The 23,719-nt window shown below is 41.8% G+C and overlaps 1 long non-coding RNA gene across 4 annotated transcripts in view; it reads left to right on the forward strand.

The window, feature by feature from the left end:
• The first annotated feature begins 3,642 nt into the window (after positions 1–3,642).
• Positions 3,643–23,719, forward strand: part of LOC113895519 — a 43,617-nt gene continuing 23,540 nt past the window's right edge. For all 4 annotated transcript variants that reach the window (XR_003511857.1, XR_003511859.1, XR_003511858.1 and 1 more), the window contains exon 1: positions 3,643–3,814. This is a non-coding gene — a long non-coding RNA (uncharacterized LOC113895519). The remainder of the gene's footprint in view (positions 3,815–23,719) is intronic.

Raw genomic sequence — 23,719 nt, forward strand, 5'->3', positions numbered from 1 at the left:
GGACATTTCAAATACAAATCCAGATTTCCTATTTCTCTTGGAAATTGAGAGATCTGGCAAAACTGGGGCTGCACTTCAGAGTGGTGACAACTGGCTGAAACGGAAATGGTTGTTTCCAGTAACCAGGGCAGCCACTCTCTTTGCTGCAGTCGCCACCACTCCCTATTGTGCTCCACCCATCTCACCCACTGATGTCACTGCCTTTTGGCGCCCATAAGCACTGTCTGCAACACCTGATTTGGATAAACTGGAGCATGTCTGGAGGAGAGGCCAGACCAGTTAGTGACTTGAAATATGTAATAGGAAGACTAGCTGGAGTGATGGGGGATATTTACCCTCTGGAGTCGTGATGATAGCCTTAATGCTCAAAGGACTAAGATACAGACAGAGGAGGGAAGTCTGTCCTGTGACAACCCAGAAAAAAATTGGGAACAGTGAAAACCTATCTGTGGGAAGCACTGGGAGGCAATTTTCAGCTCAACCTAAGGCTGCTTTTCAACATCATAACTGTTTCAAGATGTAACAGGCAATGTCCGGAAGTGACCAACTCCCTGGTGTGGAGGTGGATCAGGCTGAGCCTGGGCAACAGTTTGGCCCCGGCCATTCAGAGGGAATCCAAGTGTTGCGTGGGCAGCTGAATCGCATGCCCTTCATGGTTTCTTCAGCCCTTCAGGGCTAGATTCTGTGCCCATAGGCTGGATGCCAAGGTGAGGGAGAGGGAAGAGCTAAACTGGTTCCTGTGTGGCTGGTCTGGAAGCCTGAATGCAGCGGCTGCTGCTGCTGCTGGGAGAAGTGGGGAATTTAAGATGCAGTTGAGTGGCAGGAGAGGCAGGATCGTATGTTTTCTGTGGTGCAGCATGAAAGTCTTTGGGTCAGACCTGTTGGATCCGTAAGAGAGGCATGTTGGATGACCTCCAGGGACCCTGCCTGCTGAGGCCACCTGATGCCCTGATGGGAACCTGGACAGTCAGGCTCTGTCCAAGAGGGACAGGGTAGGGGGTGGAATGCCTGGTGTGGGGGGCTCCTGGAGACAGCTGCTGTAAATGTACTTCCTAAACGGGAAAGGGAGCTGTGATGTTGTGATTTAGAAATGATAAATATATATTTAGTCTTCTTGCTTCCGGCACAGAGCTCCTTGGAAAACCCTTGAAATTTCCTCAGTGATAAGAGCAACCTAAGGTGTCTTTTATTATGTTAATGAGGTGACTTTTGGACCCACTTAAAAATGAGGACTGTGGTGTTGGAGAAGACTCTTGAGAGTCCCTTGGATTGCAAGGAGATCAAACCAGTGATTCCTAAATGAAATCAACCCTAAATATTCACTGGAAGGACTGATGCTGAAGCTGAAACTCCAATACTTTGGCCACCTGATGCAAAGAGTGGACTCACTGGAAAAGACCCTGATGCTGGGAAAGATTGAGGGCAGGAGGAGAAGGGGATGACAGAGGACAAGATGGTTGGATGGCATCACCGACTCAATGGACTTGACTTTGAGCAAACTCTGGGAGATAATGAAGGACAGGGAAGCCTGGAATACTGCAGGCCATGGGGTCACAAAGAGTCTTACATGACTGAGCGACTGAAAAACAACAACAAAAGGATGAGGACTGTTTGCCTGGAGAATCAACCAGGTGATTAGAGGCTTGGAACTTTCAGTCTCACACTTTCAGTCTCACCCCCTGACCTCTGGAAGGGGGAGAGGGATTGGAGGTTCAATCAGTTGCACTGGTCAGTGATTTCATCCATCATGCCTTAATAGTGAAGCCTCCATAAAACCCAAAAGGGTAGAGTTTGGAGAGCTCCTGGGCTGGTGAACACTTGGAGACTGGGGACAGTGTCCTGCTCAGAGACAGTGTGAAAGCCCCAAGCTCCTTCCCCATACTTTGCTCTGTGCATCTCTTCTATCTGGCTGTTCCTGAGTTAAATCCTTTTCAAACCTAATAAATGTTTTCTCTGAGTTCTGTGAGCCATAATCAAACCCAAGGAGAGGATCTTGGGACTCTCTGATATAGCCGGAAGTGAAACCAAGCACCTCCAAAACCAAATTCTCCTGCTGAGTTTATGATTAACTTTTCTCTCCCAAACTTGATTCCCATTCTTGTCCCACCCCTGATTCTGATGGTGAAAGCTCAACTTCTCTGTGCACTGATGCCAAATCAAATCTCAGAGACAGAGTTTTGGGTGAAGTAGAAAAGGATAGTTTTACTGCTTTGCCTGGCAAAGGGGGACATAGCAGGCTAATGCCCTCAAGACCAAGTGTCCCAACTTGAGGAAGATAATGACAAGTTTTATAGTAAAAGTAGGGTGTGATCAGCTCGTGAACATTCTTCTGATGGGCTGGTGGTGAGATAAGTGGGAGTCAACATCATCAACTTTCAGGTCCAACTGTCTGGGGTCCACATACTTGTGGGCAGCATAACATCATTACTCATTAACCTCTCCCACCTGGAGGGGGTTTCAGTATCTGCAAAATAGCTCAAAGATATTATGTATCCATTGATGGGGAAACAGGACCTTGCCCAAAGGCTGCTCTTGACTGTTTGTCCCTGGTCTCCCATTCCCTCCCTTCCCTAATTAAAAACTGCTTGAATCTGCTCATTGGAACTCAGGGAAGGTCATGAAGGCTGAATGAAAACTGTTTCCTATAATCAAAGAAATGGGGGATACAGAAAGGCCTTGTGCCCAGGAGCCCCACTGGGACCTGCAGGGTATCACTTCCTTCAGGATTGAGTAGGATCAAAGAAAAGGTAGGATCAAAACTAAGCAGGACCCTCCAGGGTACAAAAATCACTCTGTTCCCCTGTTTCTTATTTGTAGAAAAAGGCTTTGGTCTCTTTAGGTTTCCCTGAGTTCCAAAGAACAGACTCAAACAGTTACTAATTAGGGAAGTGAGAGAATGCAGAAACAAAGGAAAAACTGTCAAACAAGAAAAGTAAACATAGCTAAAACAACTGTTCAGCCCCAAAGCATAGTCCTAGCTCCTCTTCAAAGGATATACATAACAAACTGACACATATCTTTGACTGTTCTGCAGAAACTAAGACCACCACCAACCCCCACCCACACACACACACCCAGGTGGAAGGATGGGGCCATCTGCTGACCCCAGACTGGTTGGAACCAGAAGATTGATGATGAAGATTCTGGAAACATCACCTTGTTACCTCATCACCAACCAATCAGAAGAAAGTCCGTGAACTGATACCTTCTTCAGTGCAGCTTTACATCTTCTCAGAAAGAACACTAAATAAGTCAGGGGTACATTTTTCAAGGTTTTTTAAAAAGCCGGACCAGCACATACACAAGAAGTCAGTATGGCCTTAGCATCTGGAAAGGGAGTCTTAGCGTTGAAGGCGTACCAGAATTGACGTCCCAGAACGGGAGGCATTTAATCTTTATTTTTAACATGAACAATTCTTTATTTCTGGTCAATGTGCCCCTTTCTTTAATAGTTAAAGCAGATGTACAATGTATGTTTGATAAGCCACAAACAGGTTGTTCCAGTTAGCATAAAATTCAAGTTAACTCATGTATAAGCCAGCATGACTTCCTCATACCTCAATATGTGAGCATTTCTTTTGTCAATTGCATGGTGATGTGGGGGAAAAAAAAAAAAACCCACATGTTGGAATCAGGGTGCAGAATCAAAGGAGCATATACTTCTCTGAGTTCACCTTTTTGTTACAGGAAGGGGGACCCCTTTCAGGGCCTGAGAGTGGGCTCTTGTCTAACACTTGGAAATGAATGGTCTGAGAAGACACGCATGTTGACAAGAGACTTTATTGTGAAGGAGCGCCTGGGAGAGAGCAGCAGGGTAAGTGAACCCAGGAGCACTGCTCTGCCACATGACTCACAGTCTTGGGTTTTATGGTGTTGGGGTTAGTTTCCAGGTTGTCTCTGGCCAGATGTTTTGACTTGGGGTCCTTCCTGGTGGCACATGCAGAACAGAACCAGAATTTCCCATATCACAAGGCAGAATGGTCATCACAAGTCATAGCACAGAACACAAAGTATAAAACAAATAGGCAAAGCTATCCTAATCACACTCCCTTAAAGACAAGATCGCAGTCTCTAAGAAAATCTTCTACTTCCATGGTCACAGGACTTTAGATCCAAACACTGACAGAGTAAATTGAAATATCTCGGGTCTTCAAAGATTTCAAAGGAAGGAAAGGAGGCCAGGTTAACTAAGAGGGGAAGGACAAGGGGCCAAAGGGTGGCTTTACAGACGTCTCCTGCTGCCTGCAGATGCTCAGGCATTATGGAACTTTTCCCTGGGCTTCCAGAAAAGGAGGACAGGAACTTGGCCCAACCAGAAACTAGAAACCAGGTGCCAAACACTAGATGGGAATTCAAGTTTTCTGCCCTCTGGAAGAGATCAGGCTCCAACCCTCAGATCAGGCTGAGGCCCTTCAACCAGACTCCTGTGTCCGGAACCAGAATAGAAGAAAAAAGGGTAGGATAGGAGGGATTGAAAAGAGCAAAGGGAGAGGGAAGAAGGGGAAAGAGATCAACAAAGTCTCTTGTTCCTTACCCAGTCATGTCACTCTGGCCTGCTGTCTGTGTAAGAAGAACAGAGACAAAAGGATCCCAGTTGTGGCTGCTGGGCCTAGTCCGTCAGCAGGTGAACTGGTCCCCAAGCACCTTGAGTGGTCAGGATGTCAGTCATAACAAAGAAGAGGTCCCACTTGAGTTGCCATTTGTTGCAGGAAGGGGCCTTGAGTGGACTCTTGTCCAACACTTGGAAATGAATTGTCTGAGGAGACACACGGGCTGACAAAGCAAGAGACTTTACCAAGACAAGACATATGGATGGAGAGGAGGAGGGTAACGGAACCCAGGAGAACTGCTCTGCCGTGTGGCTTGCAGTCTCAGGTTTTATGTTAATGGGGTTAGTTTCCAGGTTGTCTCTGACCAATGGTTCCTACTCAGGGTCCTTCCTGGAGATGTGTGTATTACTCAACCAAGATGGATTTCAGCGAGAATTCTGGGAGGTTGGTAGGACATAAGGACTGACATCTCCTCTCGTTTCTTCCTCCCTCCTTCTGACCGTCCCTGAATTCTTCCAGTTAGTGGTAGTTTGGTAGTTCCGCATCCGACCTCCTAAGATAACTCATGCAGGTGGTTACTATAGGCCTGGCCAGGGCAGGCAGTTTTGATCAGTGCTTGCCTAATGTTTTTATATAGTTTTGATTTCTTAATCATGAAAATATTTTACATATTCAAAAAGCAAAGTTAAACAGAAAAAAACATTTTTTTAAAGAAGCAAACCTTAAACAGAAAGCAGATAGAAATTACAGCCAATTACATGTAACCAACCACACTCGCTTATGTAACTTTAAATCCAATAATGGGACATTTTCTAAGACTAAAAAGAAGTGACCAGAACCCTGATCTTTGCTTGGGAGGCTTGTTGAAAGGGGGAATTGGGGGTGGTATCTCTGAAAGGGTTCTCTATCTGTGTAGGATACCGATATCTGGGTAGATATTATCTTGTGATTTTAAAGGAATGTTATTTGCTTGAGCTCTCTAGGACTGTTTACAGCAAAGCAAACGTCTTAATAAGTGGATGCACACCAAATGACATAGCATCTAGGGTTGCCTCAGGTTGTGAAAACAGCGCCTACCCCACCTCCACCCCCAAGGCGGTTGCAGGTGCCTGAGTGGACAGCACCCCCTGCAGGACAATATTTGCGGAGCTCTTGTCTCCCCAACACCCTCTTGTGTGTATTATTTAGGTTGGTGCAAAAGTAATTGTGGTTTTGAATCATTGAAATTTGCCGTTTGATATTGGAATATGTTATTTTTTAAAGTTTATTTATTTTTTATTGAAGGATAATTGCTTTACAGAATTTTGTTGTTTTTCTGTCAAACCTCAATGTAAATCAGCCATAGGTATACATATATCCCCTCCCTCCTGAACCCCCCTCCCATTTCCCTTCCCATCCCACCTCTCCAGGTTTACACAGAGCCCCTCTTTGAGTTTCCTGAGCCATACAGCAAATTCCCGTCAGCCATTGATTTTACACATGATAATGTAAGTTTCCATGTTTCTCTTTCCATACATCTCACCCTCTCCTCCCCTCTCCCCATGTCCATAAGTCTATTCTCTATGTCTGTTTTTCCATTGCTGCCCTGTAAATAAATTCTTCAGTACCATTCTTCTAGATTCCGTATATATGCATGAGAATACTATATTTATCTTTCTCTTTCTGACTTACTTCACTCTGTATAATAGGTTCTGGGTTCATCTACCTCATTAGAACTGACTCAAAGGCGTTCCTTTTTAAAGCTGAGTAATATTCCATTGTGTATATGTACCACAACTTTATCCATTCATTTATCGATGGATATCTAGGTTGCTTTCATGTTCTAGCTATTGTAAATAGTGCTGCAATGAACAATGGAATACATGTGTCTTTTTCAATTTTGTTTTCCTCAGGGTGGGAAATGCCTAGGAGTGGGAGTGCTGGGTCATATGGTGGTTTTATTCTTAGTTTTTTAAGGAATCTCCATACTATCTTCCATAGTGGCTGTATCAATTTACATTCCCACCAACAGTGCAAGAGTGTTCCCTTTTTTCCACACCCTCTCCAGTATTTATTGTTTGTAGACTTTTTGATGATGGCCATTCTGACCAATGTGAGGTGATATCTCATTGTAGTTTTGATTTGCATTTCTCTAACAATGAGCAATATTGAGCATCTTTTCATGTGTGTATTAACCATCTGTATGTCTTCTTTGGAGAAATGTCTGTTTAGGTCTTTTTCCCACTTTTTGATTGGGTTATTTGTTTTTCTGGTATTGAGTTGTATGAGCTACTTGTATATTTTGGAAATTAATCCTTTGTCAGTTGTTTCATTTGCTATTGTTTTCTCCCATTCTGAGGGTTGTCTTTTCACCTTGCTTATAATTTCCTTTGCTGTGCAAAAGCTTTTAAGTTTAATCAGGTCCCACTTGTTTACTTTTGCTTTTATTTCCATTACTCTAGGAGGTGGGTCATAGAAGATCTTGCTTTGATTTATGTCATTGAGTATTCTGCCTATGTTTTCCTCTAAGAGTTTTATAGTTTTATAGTTTCTGGTCTTACATTTAGGTCTTTAATCCATTTTGAGTTTATCTTTGTGTATGGTGTTAGGAAGTGCTCTAATTTCATTCTTTTACATGTAGCTGTCTAGTTTTCCCAGCACCATTTATTGAAAAGGCTGTCTTTGCCCCATTGTATATTCTTACCTCCTTTGTCAAAAATAAGGTACCCATAGGTACATGGGTTTATTTCTGGGCTTTCTATCTTGTTCCATTGGTCTATATTTCTGTTCTTGTGCCTGTACCATACTGTCTTGATGACTGTAGTTTTGTAGTATAATCTGAAGTCAGGAAGGTTGATTCCTCTAGCTCCATTCTTCTTTCTCAGACTGCTTTGGCTCTTCGGGGTCTTTTGTGTTTCCATATGAACTGTGAAATTTTTTGTTCTAGTTCTGTGAAAAATGTCATTGGTAATTTGATAGGGATCACACTGAATCTATAGATTGTGTTTGGTAATATAATCATTTCCACAATATTGATTCTTCCTACCCAGGGACATGGAATAGCTCTCCATCTGTTTACGGCATCTTTGATTTCTTTCATTAGTGTCTTATAATTTTCTGTGTACAGTTCTTTTGTCTCCTTAGGTAAGTTTATTCCTAGATATTTAATTCTTTTTGTTGCAGTGGTGAATGGGATTGATTCCTTAATTTCTCTTTCTGATTTTCCATTGTTAGTATATAGAAATGCAAGTGATTTCTGTGTATTGATTTTGTATCCTGCAACTTTGCTGAATTCACTGATTAGCTCTAGTGATTTTCTGATACTATATTTAGGGTTTTCTATGTACAGTATCATGTCATCTGCAAACAGTGAGAGCTTTATTTCTTTTCCAATCTGGATTCCTTTTATTTCTTTTTTCTTCTCTGATTGCTATAGCTAGGACTTCCAGAACTATGTTGAATAATAGTGGTGAAAGTGGACACCCTTGTCTTATTCCTGATCTTAGGGGGAATGGTTTCAGTTTTTCACCATTGAGAATAATGTTTTAGTTCAGTTCAGTTCAGTTCAGTCACTCAGTCGTGTCTGACTCTTTGTGACCCCATGAACAGCAGCACACCAGGCCTCTCTGTCCATCCCCAACTCCCAGAGTCCACCCAAACCCATGTCCATTGAGTCGGTGATGCCATCCAACCATCTCATCCTCTGTCGTCCCCTTCTCCTCCTGCCCTCAAACTTTCCCAGCATCAAGGTCTTTTCAGATGAGTCAGCTCTTTGCATTAGGTGGCCAAAGTATTGGAGTTTCAACTTCAACATCAGTCCTTCCAATGAACACCCAGGACTGATCTCCTTTAGGATGGACTGGTTGGATCTCCTTGCAGTCCAAGGGACTCTCAAGAGTCTTCTCCAACACCACAGTTCAAAAGCATCAATTCTTCGGTGCTCAGCTTTCTTTATAGTCCAACTCTCACATCCATACATGACCACTGGAAAAACCATAGCCTTGACTAGACGGATTTTTGTTGACAAAATAATGTCTCTGCTTTTTAATATGCTGTCTAGGTTGGTCATAACTTTCCTTCCAAGGAGTAAGCGTCTTTTCATTTCATGGTTGCAGTCACCATCTGCAGTGATTTTGGAGCCCCAAAAAATAAAGTCAGCCATTGTTTCCACTGTTTCCCCATCTATTTCCCATAAAGTGATGGGACCGGATGCCATGATCTTCATTTTCTGAATGTTGAGCTTTAAGCCAACTTTTTCACTCTCCTCTTTCACTTTCATCAAGAGGCTCTTTAGTTCTTCTTCACTTTCTGCCATAAGGATGGTATCATCTGCATTTCTGAGGTTATTGATATTTCTCCTGGCAATCTTGATTCCAGCTTGTGCTTCCTCCAGCCCAGCGTTTCTCATGATGTACTCTGCATAGAAGTTAAATAAGCAGGGTGACAATATACAGCCTTGACGTACTCCTTTTCCTATTTGGAACCAGTCTGTTGTTCCATGTCCAGTTCTAACTGTTGCTTCCTGACCTGCATACAGGTTTCTCAAGAGGCAGGTCAGGTGGCCTGGTATTCCCATCTCTTTCAGAATTTTCCACAGTTTATTGTGATCCACACAGTCAAAGGCTTTGGCATAGTCAGTAAAGCAAAATTAGATGTTTTTCTGGAACTCTCTTGCTTTTTCGATGATCCAGCGGCTGTTGGCAATTTGATCTCTGGTTCCTCTGCCTTTTCTAAAACTAGCTTGAATATCTGGAAGTTCATAGTTCACGTATTGGCTTATCATATATGGCCTTTGCTATGTTGAGGTAGGTTCCTTCTATGCCCATTTTTTGAAGAGTTTTAATCATAAATGGGTGCTGAATTTTGTCGAAGGCTTTTTCTGCATCTATTGAGATTGTCATGTGGTTTTTATCTTTCAATTTGTTAGTATGATATATCACATTGATTGATTTGTATATATCGAAGAATCCTTATATCCCTGGAATAAACCCAACTTGATCATGGTGTATGAGCTATTTGATGTGTTGCTGAATTCTGTTTGCTAAAATTTTGTTGAGAATTTTTGCATCTATGTTCATCAGTGATATTGGCCTTTTAGTTTTCTTTTTTTGTGTTGTCTTTGTCTGGTTTTGGATCAGGGTGATGGTGGCCTTGCAGAATGAGTTTGGAAGTGTTCCTTTCTCTGAAATTTTTTGAAAGAGTTTTAGAAGGATTAGGCATTAGGTTTTCTCTAAAAGTTTGATAGAATTCTCCTGTGAAGTGATCTGGCCCTGGAATTTTGTTTTTTGGGAGATTTTTTGATCACAGCTTCAATTTCAGGGCTTGTAATTGGGTTGTTCATAATTTCTATTTCTTCCTGGTTCATTCTGGGAAGATTGTACTTTTCTAAGAATCTGTCCATTTCTTGGTTATCCATTTTATTGCCATATTGTTGTTCATAATAGTCTCTTATAATCCTGTGTATTTCTGCATTGTCTGTTGTAACCTCTCCTTTTTCATTTCTAATTTTGTTGATTTGATTCTTCTCTCTTTTTTTCATGATGAGTCTGGCTAAAGGTGTGTCAATTTTGTTATCTTCTCAAAGAACCAGTTTTTAGTTTTATTAATCTTTACTACTGTTTCTTTCATTTCTTTCTATGAGCACCTTTATGATTTCTTTCCTTCTAATAATTTTGGGGGGTTTTTGGTTCTTTTTCCTGTTGTTTTAGGTATAAAGTTAGATTGTCTGATGTTTTTCTTGTTTCTTGAGGTAGGATTGTATTGCCATAAACTTCCCTCTTAGAACTGCTTTTGCTGCAACCATAGTTGTCGTGTTTTCATTGTCATTTGTTTCTAGAAATTTTTTTATTTCCCTTTTTATTTCTTCAGTAACCTGTTGGTTATTTAGAAACTCATTGTTTAATCTCCATGTGTTTGTGTTTCTTACAGTTTTTTTCTTGTAGTTGATATCTAGTCTCTTAGCATTGTGCTTGGAGAAGATGCTTGATACAATATCAATTTTATTAAATTTACTGAGGTTTGATTTGTGACCCAAGATGTGGTCTATCCTGGAGAACGTTCCATGTGCACTTGAGAAGAAGGTGTCTTCTGCATTTGTATGGAATGTCCTGAAGATATCAATGAGACCCATCTCATCTAATGTATCATTTAAGACCTTGTGTTTCCTTATTAATTTTTCTGTTTTGATGATCTGTCCATTGGTGTAAGTGGGGTATTAAAGTCTCCTACTATTATTATGTTCCTGTCAATTTCTCCTTTTATGTCTATTGAGGTGCTCCTATGTTTGATGCATCAGATCAGATCAGTCGCTCAGTCGTGTCCGACTCTCATAGATATCTATAATTGTTATGTCTTCCTCTTGGATTGATCCTTTGATCATTATGTAGTGTCCTTCCTTATCTCTTAAAATATTCTTTACTTTAAAGTCTATTTTGTCTGATATGAGGATTGCTACTCCAGCTTTCTTTTGCTTTCCATTTGCGTGGAATATACTTTTCCAACCTCTCACTTTCAGTCTGTATGTGTCTTTAGGTCTGAAGTGGGTTTCTTGTAGACAGCATATAAATGGGTCTTGATTTTGTATCCATTTAGCCAGTCTGTGCCTTTTGGTTGGATCATTTAATCCATTTACATTTAAAGTAAGTATTGATATATATATGTTCCTTTTGCCATTTTCTTAATTGTTTGGGGTTGCTTTTGTAGATCTTTTTCCTTCTCTTGTATTTCTTGACTATATAAGTGCCTTTAACATTTGTTGTAAAGCTGCTTTTGTGGTACAGAATTCTCTTAACTTCTGCTTGTCTGAAAAGCTTTTTATTTCTCCATCAATTGTGAATGAGATCCTCGTTGGGTACAGTAATCTTGGTTGTAGATTTTTCCTTTTCAGCACCTTAAATATCCTGCCATTCCCTTCTGGCGTGCAGAGTTTCTGCTGAAAAATTAGCTGTTAAACGTATGGGGTTTCCCTTGTATGTTACTTGTTGCTTTTCCCTTGCTGCTTTTAATATTCTTTCTCTGTGTTTAGTCTTTATTAGTTTGATTAGTATGTGTCTTGGCATGTTTCTCCTTATGTTTATCCTGTATGGGACTCTTTGTGCCTCTTGGATTTGATTGATTATTTTCTTTTCCATGTTGGGGAAATTTTCAACTATAATCTCTTCAAAAAATTTCTCATACCCTTTCTTTTTATCTTCCTCTTCTGGGGCCCCTATAATTCAAGTGTTGGTGTGTTTGATATGTCCCAGAGGTCCCTGAGACTATCCTCAGTTCTTTTCATTCTTTTTACTTTATTCTGCTCTTCAAAAGTTATTTCTACCATTTTATCTTCCAGCTCACTGATTCGTTCTTCTGCTTCAGATATTCTGCTATTGATTCCTTTCAGAGTATTTTTAATTTCAGTAATTGTGTTGTTTGTCCGTGTATGTTTATTCTTTAATTCTTCTAGGTCTTTGTTAATTGATTCTTGCATTTTCTCCGTTTTGTTTTCAAGGTTTTTGATGATCTTTACTATCATTATTCTGAATTCTTTTTCAGGTAATTTGCCTATTTCCTCTTTATTTATTTGGACATCTGTGTTTCTAATTTGTTCCTTCATTTGTGTAGTATTTCTCCACCTTTTCATTATTTTTTTTAAACTTATTGTATTTGAGGTCTCCTTTTCCCAGGCTTCAAGGTTGAATTCTTCCTTTTAGTTTTTGCCCTCCTAAGTTTGGTCCAGTAGTTTGTGTAAACTTCATATAGGGTGAGATTTGTGTGGAGTTTTTTGTTTGTTTTTCCTCTGATTGGCAAGCCTGAGTGAGGTGGTAATCCTGTCTGCTGATGATTGGGTTTGTATTTTTGTTTTGCTTGTTGTTTAGATAAGGCATCCTGCACAGGGTGCTACTGGTAGTTGCCTGATGCCAGGTCTTGTATTCAAGTGATTTCCTTTGTGTGAGTTCTCACTATTTGATACTCCCTAAGGTTAGTTCTGGAGAAGGCAATGGCACCCCATTCCAGTACTTTTGCCTGGAAAATCCCATGGACGGAGGAGCCTGGTGGGCTGCAGTCCATGGGGTCGCTAGAGTCGGACACGACTGAGCGACTTCACTTTCACTTTTCCCTTTCATGCATTGGAGAAGGAAATGGCAACCCACTCCAGTGTTCTTGCCTGGAGAATCCCAGGGACAGGGAAGCCTGGTGGGCTGCCATCTATGGGGTCGCACAGAGTCGGACACGACTGAAGCGACTTAGCAGCAGCAGCAAGGTTAGTTCTCTGGAAGTCTAGGGTCTTGGAGTCAGTGCTCCCACTCCAAAGGCTCAGGGCTTGATCTCTGGTCAGGAACGAAGATTCCACAAGTGGTTTGTATGGCATTAAATGAGCTTAAAACAAATACCCAAAAGTGAGAAACCAAAGATGAACCCCAGACAAATGGAGGTTACAGAATCAGGCAAATAATGATTAAAATAATTGAGTATACACATATTCGTATACACCCATAAGCAAAGTCAAAACAGTCCAACAAAAATAAAGTACAACAGATTGACTTGGAGAACAAAAGAAACCAAAAATTATATCTACCAGTTAAGAACAAAACTAACTAAAGCACAAACTGGAAAACAAAACTAAAGCAAGGTGCCAATTGTGGAATAAAGCAATGAAAATAAAACTAACAAATATGTTGAGAGGAAAGGAAAGAAAGAATAGATATGCAAGGTTAAATAGAGGTATATAAAGAAAATTTATATACATTAAAGATTATCTGCAAGGGGAAAATATCAGTAGGAAAAGCAAACAAAGGAATAAATGTAGAAAAAATAATAATAGGTTTAAAAAATTAAAAAGAAAAAAAAAGGTAAACTCCACAGAACTTCAAAGTCCAACATAGAGGCAGAGGTTTATAATAACAATACAAAATATGACAAGGAAAAAAAAAAACCTCAAAAACTTAATTATATTTCATAGTGCCAATAAAATTGACAACTACAATGGGGGGCTGGGAGGGGGAAAAAAGAAAAAAAAATCCAGAAGAATCTAGAGAACAAGTCAAAACATAGGAATAATAAATGTTTTTCTTGAGTCACTGCTGTCAGAGTCCTTTCCCTCGCTGGGAGTCACAGTCCACCTCACCTCCCTAGGATGCCTTCCAACACTGTGCTGATCTCTGGACCTGTTGTGGGGGCAGCTCAGATTCTATTCTGGTCCTACTCCTGTGTGTTCTTGCTTCCAACGTCCACAGCTGTCATAGCGAGTGCCTTTTCTTTTGTGGGAGCTCTCAATATCCTTTTATATATTCCATAGCACAGAGTCTGCCTAGTTGATCCTGTGGATTTAATCTGCAGCTTGTACAGCTGTTGGGAAGGTTTGGGGTCTTTGTCCTTAGCCACACTGCCCCTGGGTTTCAGTTGTGGTTTTATTTCCACCTCTGTGTGTGGGTTGTCCACTGGGGTTTGCTCCTGAGGCTGCCCTGGAGGACTTGGGTTTGGCCCTGTGAGGGCCAGGTGTGGAAGTGGTGCAGTTGCTTGGGTTGCAGGGGTTCTGGCAACACCAGGTACTCAAGGGAGTTGGCGGCTAGGGCAGCAGGAAATACAGTGCTCTAGAAGGGTATGGCAACCAGTATTGGCCAATGTTCTCCAGTGTTCCTGCCTGGAGAATCCCCCTGACAGAGAAGCCTGGCAGGCCGCAGTCTACAGGGTCAGAAAGAGTTGGACACGACTGAAGTGACCCTGCGTGCATAGATGCAAGAATTTTTTTTTTGGCCTGTGGAAGCTCTGCCCCTGTGAGAGTAGAGCATGAAGGTGGTGCAGCTGCCTGTCTTGCGAGGACCCTGGTGGCACCAAGTGTGCAGGGACACAGACTGCCTCTGCCACAGGAGTTATGGTCCTCTCAGAGTCTTTTTTCGAGGCTTCTTTAGCTGGCGATCAGAAGGCCTCTTTGGCCAGTCTTTCCCCATAGTTCCACCTGTTCAGGCACTTAGAGGGCTCCCTTGCCTGGGATCCTTCTCTGTTGTTCAGCACATCAGGCACATAGAGGGGCTCCCCCTGGCTGGGGTCCTACTCTAGATCAGCTCATCAGGCACTTAAAGGGGCACCCTGGGTGGGGTCCAGCTCTGTAGTCCAGTGAGTCTGACGTTTGATGGGCCAGCCTCTCTATTGTTCAGCTGCTGATCCTGGCATTTGGGGCGAGAGAGGCTTCAGTGATGGCTCCACCCCCCTATGCATGACTCAACAGTATCCCCTTGCTTCCATCCCTGCCCGCTTTCCTTCACAGACATTTCCCACCACAATCTCCTCCCTCACATCCCTTCAATCCGTCTCTCTGCAGTCAACAACAGCCCTCACCCTGGGATTGCGCCTCAAGTGCTAAACTCCAGCTCCTAGCCACTGCACCTTCCAGGGGACCCTCATCCCTGTCCAGGGTATGTATGGCTGTGGCAAGGACTGTCTGATTCTCATTCCATTTAGGCTGCCACAGATCAGTTGTTTCACTCTCAGCCTTAAGTGTTTCTCCTCTGACTCAGACAGTTGCCCTGACGGGGGGATCAGACCCCTGCTTCAGTTCCCCCACCCGCCAAGGGCAGGTCCAGTCTACTAACAGTCCTGTTTTTCTCCTTAGTTTCTTCATCCTACCGGGTTTTGTGTGGTTCTATATATTCTTTTCCACTGGTCAGGCACTCCTGTCTTCTCTCAGCTGGTGCTCTGCATGCACTTCTGTGTCTGAAGGTGTATTCCTGACATATCCGTGGAGAGAGATGTACTCCACGTCCACCTCCTCGTCCGCCATCTTTAAATCTCCCCTGGAATGCATTCTTAAGTAAGTGTGGTTATATTATGCATCATTTTAATTCATATTTCTTGCTTTATGTTTTTTTGCTAACGACATTACTTGCTGTTTATTTTATGTTTATTTTAGACTATAGGAATAATGTTAGACAAGATGCAAATTTGAGTGATTTTTTTAAGTTCAAGTTCAAAAATGGGTCATAAAGCAGAGGAGACAACTCACAACAGCAACAATGCATTTGGCCCAGGAACTGCTAATGAAATATACAGTGCAGTGGTAGCCCAAGAAGTTCTGCAAAGGAGACGAGAGCCTTGAAGATGAGGAGCACAGTGGCTGGCCATTGGAAGTTGACAGTGACCAACTAAGATGATCATTGAAGCTGATCCTGTTACAACTACACAAAAAGATGCCAAAGAACTCAACGTCGACCATTCTACGATTTTTTGGCATTTGAAGCAAATTGGAAAGGTGAAAAAGCTTGATAAGTGAAGGCCTAATGAGCTGACCACAGATCAAAAAAAAAATCATCATTTTGAAGTGTCATCTCTTATTTTATGCAACAACAATGAACCATTTCTCAATGGGATTGTGACATTGAAACAAGAAGTAAATTTGCACAATCAGCTCAGTGGTTGGACCGAGAAGACGCTCCAAAGCACTTCCCAAAGCCAAACTTTGCACCAAAAAAAAAGGATCATGGTCACTAATTGGTGATCTGCTGCCTGTCTAATCCATTACAGCTTTCTGAATCCCAGCATAACCATTACATCTAAGAAGTATGCTCAGCAAATTGATGAGATGTACCAAAAACTGCAACATCTGCAACCAGCACTGATCAACAGAAAGGGCCCAATTCTTCTCCATGACAATGCCCAACTGCACATCACACAACCAATGCTTCAAAAGTTGAACAAATTGGGCTATGAAGTTTTGCCTCATCTGTCATATTCACCTGATCTCTCACCAACTGACCACCACTTCTTCAAGCATCTTGACAACTTTTTGCAGGGAAAACTCTTCCACAACCAGCTGCTGCTGCTGCTAAGTTGCGTCAGTCATGTCCAACTCTGTGCGACCCCATAGACGGCAGCCCACCAGGCTCCTCCGTCCCTGGGATTCTCCAGGCAAGAAAACTGGAGTGAGTTGCCAGTGTCTTCTCCGTCTACAACTAGCAGGATGCAGAAAATGCTTTCCAAGAGTTTGTTGAATCCTGAAGCCTGGAGTTTTATGCTACAGGAATAAACAAACTTATTTCTCATTAGCAAAAATGTGTTGATTGGAATAGTTTCTATTTTGATTAATAAAGCTGTGTTTGAGCCTAGTTATGATTTAAAATTCACGGTCTGAAACCAATGAAGCAGAGACATCACTTTGCCAACAAAGGTCTGTATAGTCAAAGCTATGGTTTTTCCAGTAGTCATGTATGCATGTGATGTGAGAGTTGGACCATAAAGAAGGCTGAGAGCTGAAGACCTGATGGTTTCAAATTGTGGTGGAGAAAACTCTTGAGAGTCACTTAGACTGAAAAATCAAACCAATCAATCCTAAAGGAAATCAACCCTGAACATTCATTGGAAGGACTGATGCTGGAGCTCCAATACTTTTGCCACCTGATATGAAGAGCCAACTCATTGGAAAAGACCCTGATACTGGGAAAGATTGAGGGCAAGAAGAGAAGGGGGTGACAGAGGATGAGATGGTTGAATGGCATCACTGACTCAATGGACATGAGTTTGAGCAAACTGCTTGTGACTTGAACCCATAGGTGTGGAAATCCAACCCAGCCAAAACTCAGTCTTCCAACTAAGATCATAGACCTTGTTTCAGGACCTAATGAAGCTTAGGTTCTTGATGTCTCATTACAGAAAGAATTCAGTGAGAGACAAAGTGATAGGTAAGAAGTGGATTTATTCAGAGAGAAACACTCCACAGACAAGCATGTGGGTCATTGCAGAGGGCAAGTGCTGCCTCAAAATGTGGTGTGGTTAGCTTTTATGGGCTGGGTAATTTCATAGGCTAATGAGTAGGCCAGCATAAATCTGGTGTGCTGCAGTCCATGGGGACACAAAGAGTCGGATATGACTGAGCAACTGAACAACAAAGACAAGTGGAAGGATTATTCCAACTATTTGGGGGAAGGGGTGGAGATTTCCAGGAATTGGACCACCACTTACTTTTTGGTCAATCTTAGAACTGTCATGGTGCCTCTGGGTGTGTCCTTTAGCTTGCTGATTGAGGATCAGGGTCTAGTCAGAAGTTGACTTGTCTGCCATCTTGGACCCATTTGATTCTAATCGGTTGTATCTTCAGGCTATGTCATTCTTTCAAAAGTTGTGCCTTACCCCCTTCCCTCCTGTTTCGCCTTTAATGGGAAGAGACTAAGTTAGGGGCCACTCTGTTTCTTGAGGGGCAAGGGAACCACCCTCATCACCAAATGGTCCTAACAGAAAGAGAAAGTGAAGTGAAAGTGAAAGTTGCTCAGTCATGTCCAACTCTCTGCAATCCCATGGACTATATGGTCCATGGAATTCTCCAGGCCAGAATACTGGAGTGGGTAGCCTTTCCCTTCTCCAGGGGAATCTTCCCAACCCAGGGATAGAACCCAGGTCTCCTGCATTGAAGGTGGATTCTTTACCAGCTGAGCCGCCAGGGCAGCCCTACAGAAAAGGAAAAGGAACAGATAAAACTGAAGCTAAAATAAAAAGCCTTAGTAGACCCTGGAATGTGGAATATGGAGGTTCCTGGCTTGGCTAAAGAAATCCAGCCAAGAATTACTAAGTTAAAAGGGTTCTGGAGTGTCTAAATATAAGGTACAAATTTTTTATACCTGGGAAAAATCCTCAAAAATGTTTGTAACTTGATTACCAAAATGGGAGGCTGCTGGTCCAGCTAAATTAGTCATAACTGATATTTGGGCTTCCCTTGTGGCTCAGCTGTTAAAGAATCTGCCTGCAATGTGGATCATCTGGGTTTGATCCCTGGGATGGGGAGATCCCCTGGAGAAGGGAAAGGCTAACCACTCTAGTATTCTGGCCTGGAGAATTCCATAGACTGTATAGTCCATGGGGTCACAAACAGCTGGACCTGACTGAGCAACTTTCACTTTTAAGAATTTTTCAGGGAGTCCTTCTGCCCTAAACTAAATGAGGAAAAGTAAAACATTCCAACACAGGTAAATAGGTATGTCAGCCCTTGAATATCATTCCGGTAGCCATGCAATTCTTTGAAAAAGAAAAAAATTTTTGAAAAAAAAAAAAAACTGTCCTTGTTTTTCAAATCTAGTCTTTATAGGACCAGAGGTGTGGCTCCTTAAATAATCCAAAGCCCACCAATCCTTTTACCATTCCCCAAACCTTCCCTGTTTATCTTAAGAGGCTTGTAAATATTAAACAAAGGGGAAACAAACCAGTCAATCCTAAAGGAAATCAGTCCTGAATATCCATTGGAAGGACTGATACTGAAGCTGAAGCTCCAATACTTTGGCCACCTGATGTGAAAAACTGACTCACTGGAAAAGCCCCTGATGCTGGGAAAGATTGAAGGCAGGAGGAGAAGGGGACAACAGAGGATGAGATGGTTGGATGGCATCACCGACTCAATGGATATAAGTTTGAGTAAGTTCCAGGAGTTGGTGATGGACAGGGAAGCATGGTGTGCTGTGATTCATGGGGTCGCAAAGAGTCCTACACAACAGAGTGACTGAAATGAGCTAAAGTGAACTGCAAAGAAACTTGCCTGTACCTTTGAAATGCAAATGTCCTTTCTGGTCTTATCAGGAACCTTATCTCCGCCTTCTTTCTAAAGTGCAAATTTTGAAGAGGATAAATAATTTAGAACTTGACTTGTCAAGGATAAATAGAAATCCTAAGTGTCTTTTCTGCAAACATTAGTAAAGAGTTTATCCATCTAGTCAAGTGAGCTTGATTTTTTCCATCTGCCAGAAATCCAATTTTAATCCAGCCTCTAAACTAATAAGTTTTACATTGCTGTACCTGACTCAGGGCTGAAATTTTGAAATGGGAGCTATGAGGCCACAGTATTTGTGTGTTCCTATGTATCTGTATATGTGTTGTAGTTGAATAGTGTTGGCAAAAATTAATTGGTAAAAGAACTCAATCGTTCTGGTTCAAGATGGTGAAGTAGAAAGACATGACTCATCTCCTCCTGTAAGAACACCAAAATTACAACTAGCTATTGAATAACCATTGACAGGAGGATGCTGGAACCCACCAAAAAAAGATATCCTATGTCCAGAGACAAAGAAGAAGCCAAAGCGAGATGGTAGGAGGGGCCTAAAATAGAAGAAAATCAAATCCCATACCCTCCTGGTGGGTGACCCACAAACTGAAGAAGAATAATACCAAAGAAATTCCACTTTTGTGAAGGTTCTGAACCACACATCAGGCTTCCCAGCTGGAGGATCTGACCAAGGAACTGGGAATACCCAGGGAATCTGGCCTTGAAGGCCAGCAGGATTTGATTACAGGACATCCACAGGACTGGGAGAAACAGAGACTCAGTCTTGGAGGGCACAAGAAAAATCTTGTATGTACCAAGAGCCAGAGGAAAGGCTCAATGACCCTATAGGCAATTGAACCAAAACTACCAACTTGTGCTGGAGGGTCTCCTGTGGAGCTGTGGGTCAGCAGGGGCTCACCACAGGGATGGGGGCACTGGCAGCATCAGGTCGGGAAGGTTCCCTTTGGCATAAGCCCTCTTGGAGTTCACCATTAACCCTAGTATAGAGCCTGTACGCCCCAGGGCTGGGTCACCTCAGGCCAAACAACTACCAGGGAGGGAGTGCAACCCCACCCATCAGCAGATAATTAGGTTAAAGATTTACTGAGCAAGGCCTTGCCCACCAGAGCAAGACCAAGTTTTTCCCATGCCAGTCCCTCCCATCAGGAAGCTTACACAAGGCTCCTAGCCTCATCCATCAGAGGGCAGATAGAAGAAGCACAGTCCCACAGTCCTAAACAAAAATGTATTACAGAAATTCAATCATGATGAGAAACCAGAAAGTTATATCCCATATGAAGGGACAAGATAAAACCCCAGAAAAGCAACTAAATGAAGTGGAGATAGGCAAACTTCCAGAAAAAAAAGAGTTCAGAAAAATGATAGTGAAGATGATCCAGGGTCTCAGGAAAACAATGGAGAAGATGCAAGAAAAGGCTACCAAACACCTAGAAGAATTGAACTAACAAACAGAGATGTATAGTACACTGGAGGTGGTGGTTTAGTCGCTAAGTTATTTCTGACTCTTGTGACCCCACGGACTGGGAACCTACCCAGCTCCTCTGTCCATGGGATTCTCCAGGCAAGAATACTGGAGTGGGTTGCCATTTCCTTCTCCAGGAGAACCCAGGTCTCCTGCATTGCAGGCAGATTCTTTACTGACTGAGCTACAAGGGAAGCCCGTATAATACACTAGAAGGAATCAATAGCACAGTAACTGAGACAGAAGCACAGATAAATGACCTGGAGGACAGCCCAGGTTCAATGCACGATGCTGGATGCTTGGGGCTGGTGCACTGGGACGACCCAGAGGGATGGTATGGGGAGGGAGGAGGGAGGAGGGTTCAGGATGGGGAACACATGAGAAATAAAGAAATAAAAAATTTAAAAAAAAAAATTCAAATGGATCCTTATATCTAAAATATTTCAAAGGTTTTAAGGGAAACAAGTTTATGAAATATATAAAATTTTACTTATATATGTCAGAATATAAAATTAGGGATACATTTCTTTTTCTTACAACTTTTTTATGACTATAAAAGGAAAATAAGTCTACCATGAATTAAAATTTAAATTTGAAGCTAATAAAATTCAAATGAAGAGCAAAAAAAAAAAAAAAGAATGGTGGAAATCACTGCCACAGAGCAGAATATAGAAAAAAGAATGAAGAGAAGTGAAGACAGTCTAAGAGACCTCTGGGACAACATTAAAGGCACTAACATTAGCATTATAGGGGTCCCAGAAGGAGAAGAGAGAGTGAAATAACCTGAGAAGATATTTGAAGAGCTAATACCTGAAAACTTCCATAACATGGAAATGGAAATAGTCAACCAAGTCCAGGAAGCAGAGTCCCAGGCAGGATGAACCCAAGGAGGAACACACTGAGACACATAGTAATCAAACTGACAAAAATTAAAGACAAAGATAAAACATTAAAAGCAACAAGGGAAAAACAACAAATAGCATACAAGTGATCTCCCATCAGACTATCTGCTGATTTCTCAACAGAAACTCTACAAACCAGAAGGGAGTGGCATGATATATTTAAAGTGATGAAAGGGAAGAACCTACAACCAAGAACACTCTACCTCTCCTTCAGATTTGATGAGAAATCAAGAGCTTTCCAGACAAGCAAAAGTTAAGGGAATTCAGCACCACCAAACCAGCTTTACAACAAATGCTAAAGGAATTTCTCTAGGCAGGAAACACAAGAGAAGGAAAAGACCTACAGAAAATAATCCCAAACCAATTTAGAAAATGGTAATAGGATCATACATATCAATAATAACCTTAAATACAAATGGATTAAATGCACCAACCAAAATACACAGACTGGCTGGGTGATGAAAACATGTGCATGCATGCACTTCCACTTACCACATCACTCTGCTTGACCTCCCCAACTGCATGTAATTATTTTATATCATTGTTAATCATGTTTCCATTATGACTTGCAATTGTAATTATCTTTTATTTTTTGTCTGGCTATTGATTGTGAAAACTGATAAACTATTTCACTATTGGGATTATGTAACTATTACTCGCTTAACACCATTATATTATGATTGGTCAATGGAAAAATAATAGAATTCTTTATTACCAAAACTGCCATTTAGTAGAAAAACCTGTATTTTTAAAATCCAGATGAATATCAGAATTATCTTGGAATTTTTTGAAAAGTACAAATGCTCAGATATTGCTTTTTTTCTCCAAAGTTTCAGATATGTTTCTAATGAGCAGCCATGTTTAAAAACAACTGGACTATATGATTATCTTTTACTTTTATCTAGTTTGTTTCACTTTTTCTATTTCATATTCAGTGCTCCCATTTCATTTAGTTTATGTTTTCTAATTTCTCCACCTTTTTTTTTTTTTTTTTGGATGGTCTTTCTCAAGCCTCTATCAAGCATAGTAGAAAAGTTGTTGTATCAGATCAGATCAGTCGCTCAGTCGTGTCCGACTCTTTGTGACCCCATGAATCGCAGCATGCCAGGCCTCCCTGTCCATCACCAACTCCCGGAGTTCACTCAGACTCACGTCCATCGAGTCAGTGATGCCATCCAGCCATCTCATCCTCTGTCGTCCCCTTCTCCTCCTGCCCCCAATCCCTCCCAGCATCAGAGTCTTTTCCAATGAGTCAACTCTTCACGTGAGGTGGCCAAAGTACTGGAGTTTCAGCTTTAGCATCATTCCCTCCAAAGAAATCCCAGGGCTGATCTCCTTCAGAATGGACTGGTTGGATCTCCTTGCAGTCCAAGGGACTCTCAAGAGTCTTCTCCAACACCACAGTTCAAGAGCATCAATTCTTCAGTGCTCAGCCTTCTTCACAGTCCAACTCTCACATCCATACATGACCACAGGAAAAACCATAGCCTTGACTAGACGGACCTTTGTTGGCAAAGTAATGTCTCTGCTTTTCAATATGCTATCTAGATTGGTCATAACTTTTCTTCCAAGGAGTAAGAGTCTTTTAATTTCATGGCTGCAGTCACCATCTGCAGTGATTTTGGAGCCCAAAAAAATAAAGTCTGGCACTGTTTCCACTGTTTCCCCATCTATTTCCCATGAAGTGATGGGACCGGATGCCATGATCTTCGTTTTCTGAATGTTGAGCTTTAAGCCAACTTTTTTACTCTCCTCTTTCACTTTCATCAAGAGGCTTTTGAGTTCCTCTTCACTTTCTGCCATAAGGGTGGTGTTATCTGCATATCTGAGGTGATTGATATTTCTCCTGGCAATCTTGATTCCAGTTGTGCTTCTTCCAGTCCAGCGTTTCTCATGATGTACTCTGCGTATAAGTTAAATAAACAGGGTGACAATATACAGCCTTGACGAACTCCTTTTCCTATTTGGAACCAGTCTGTTGTTCCATGTCCAGTTCTAACTGTTGCTTCCTGACCTGCATACAAATTTCTCAAGAGGCAGGTCAGGTGGTCTGGTATTCCCATCTCTTTCAGAATTTTCCACAGTTTATTGTGATCCACACAGTCAAAGGCTTTGGCATAGTCAATAAAGCAGGAATAGATGCTTTTCTGGAACTCTCTTGCTTTTTCCATGATCCAGCGGATGTTGGCAATTTGGTCTCTGGTTCCTCTGCCTTTTCTAAAACCAGCTTGAACATCAGGAAGTTCACGGTTCACATATTGCTGAAGCCTGGCTTGGAGAATTTTGAGCATTACTTTACTAGCATGTG

This window comes from Bos indicus x Bos taurus, chromosome 7 (genome assembly GCF_003369695.1).
Source record: "Bos indicus x Bos taurus breed Angus x Brahman F1 hybrid chromosome 7, Bos_hybrid_MaternalHap_v2.0, whole genome shotgun sequence".
Taxonomy (NCBI): domain Eukaryota; kingdom Metazoa; phylum Chordata; class Mammalia; order Artiodactyla; family Bovidae; genus Bos; species Bos indicus x Bos taurus.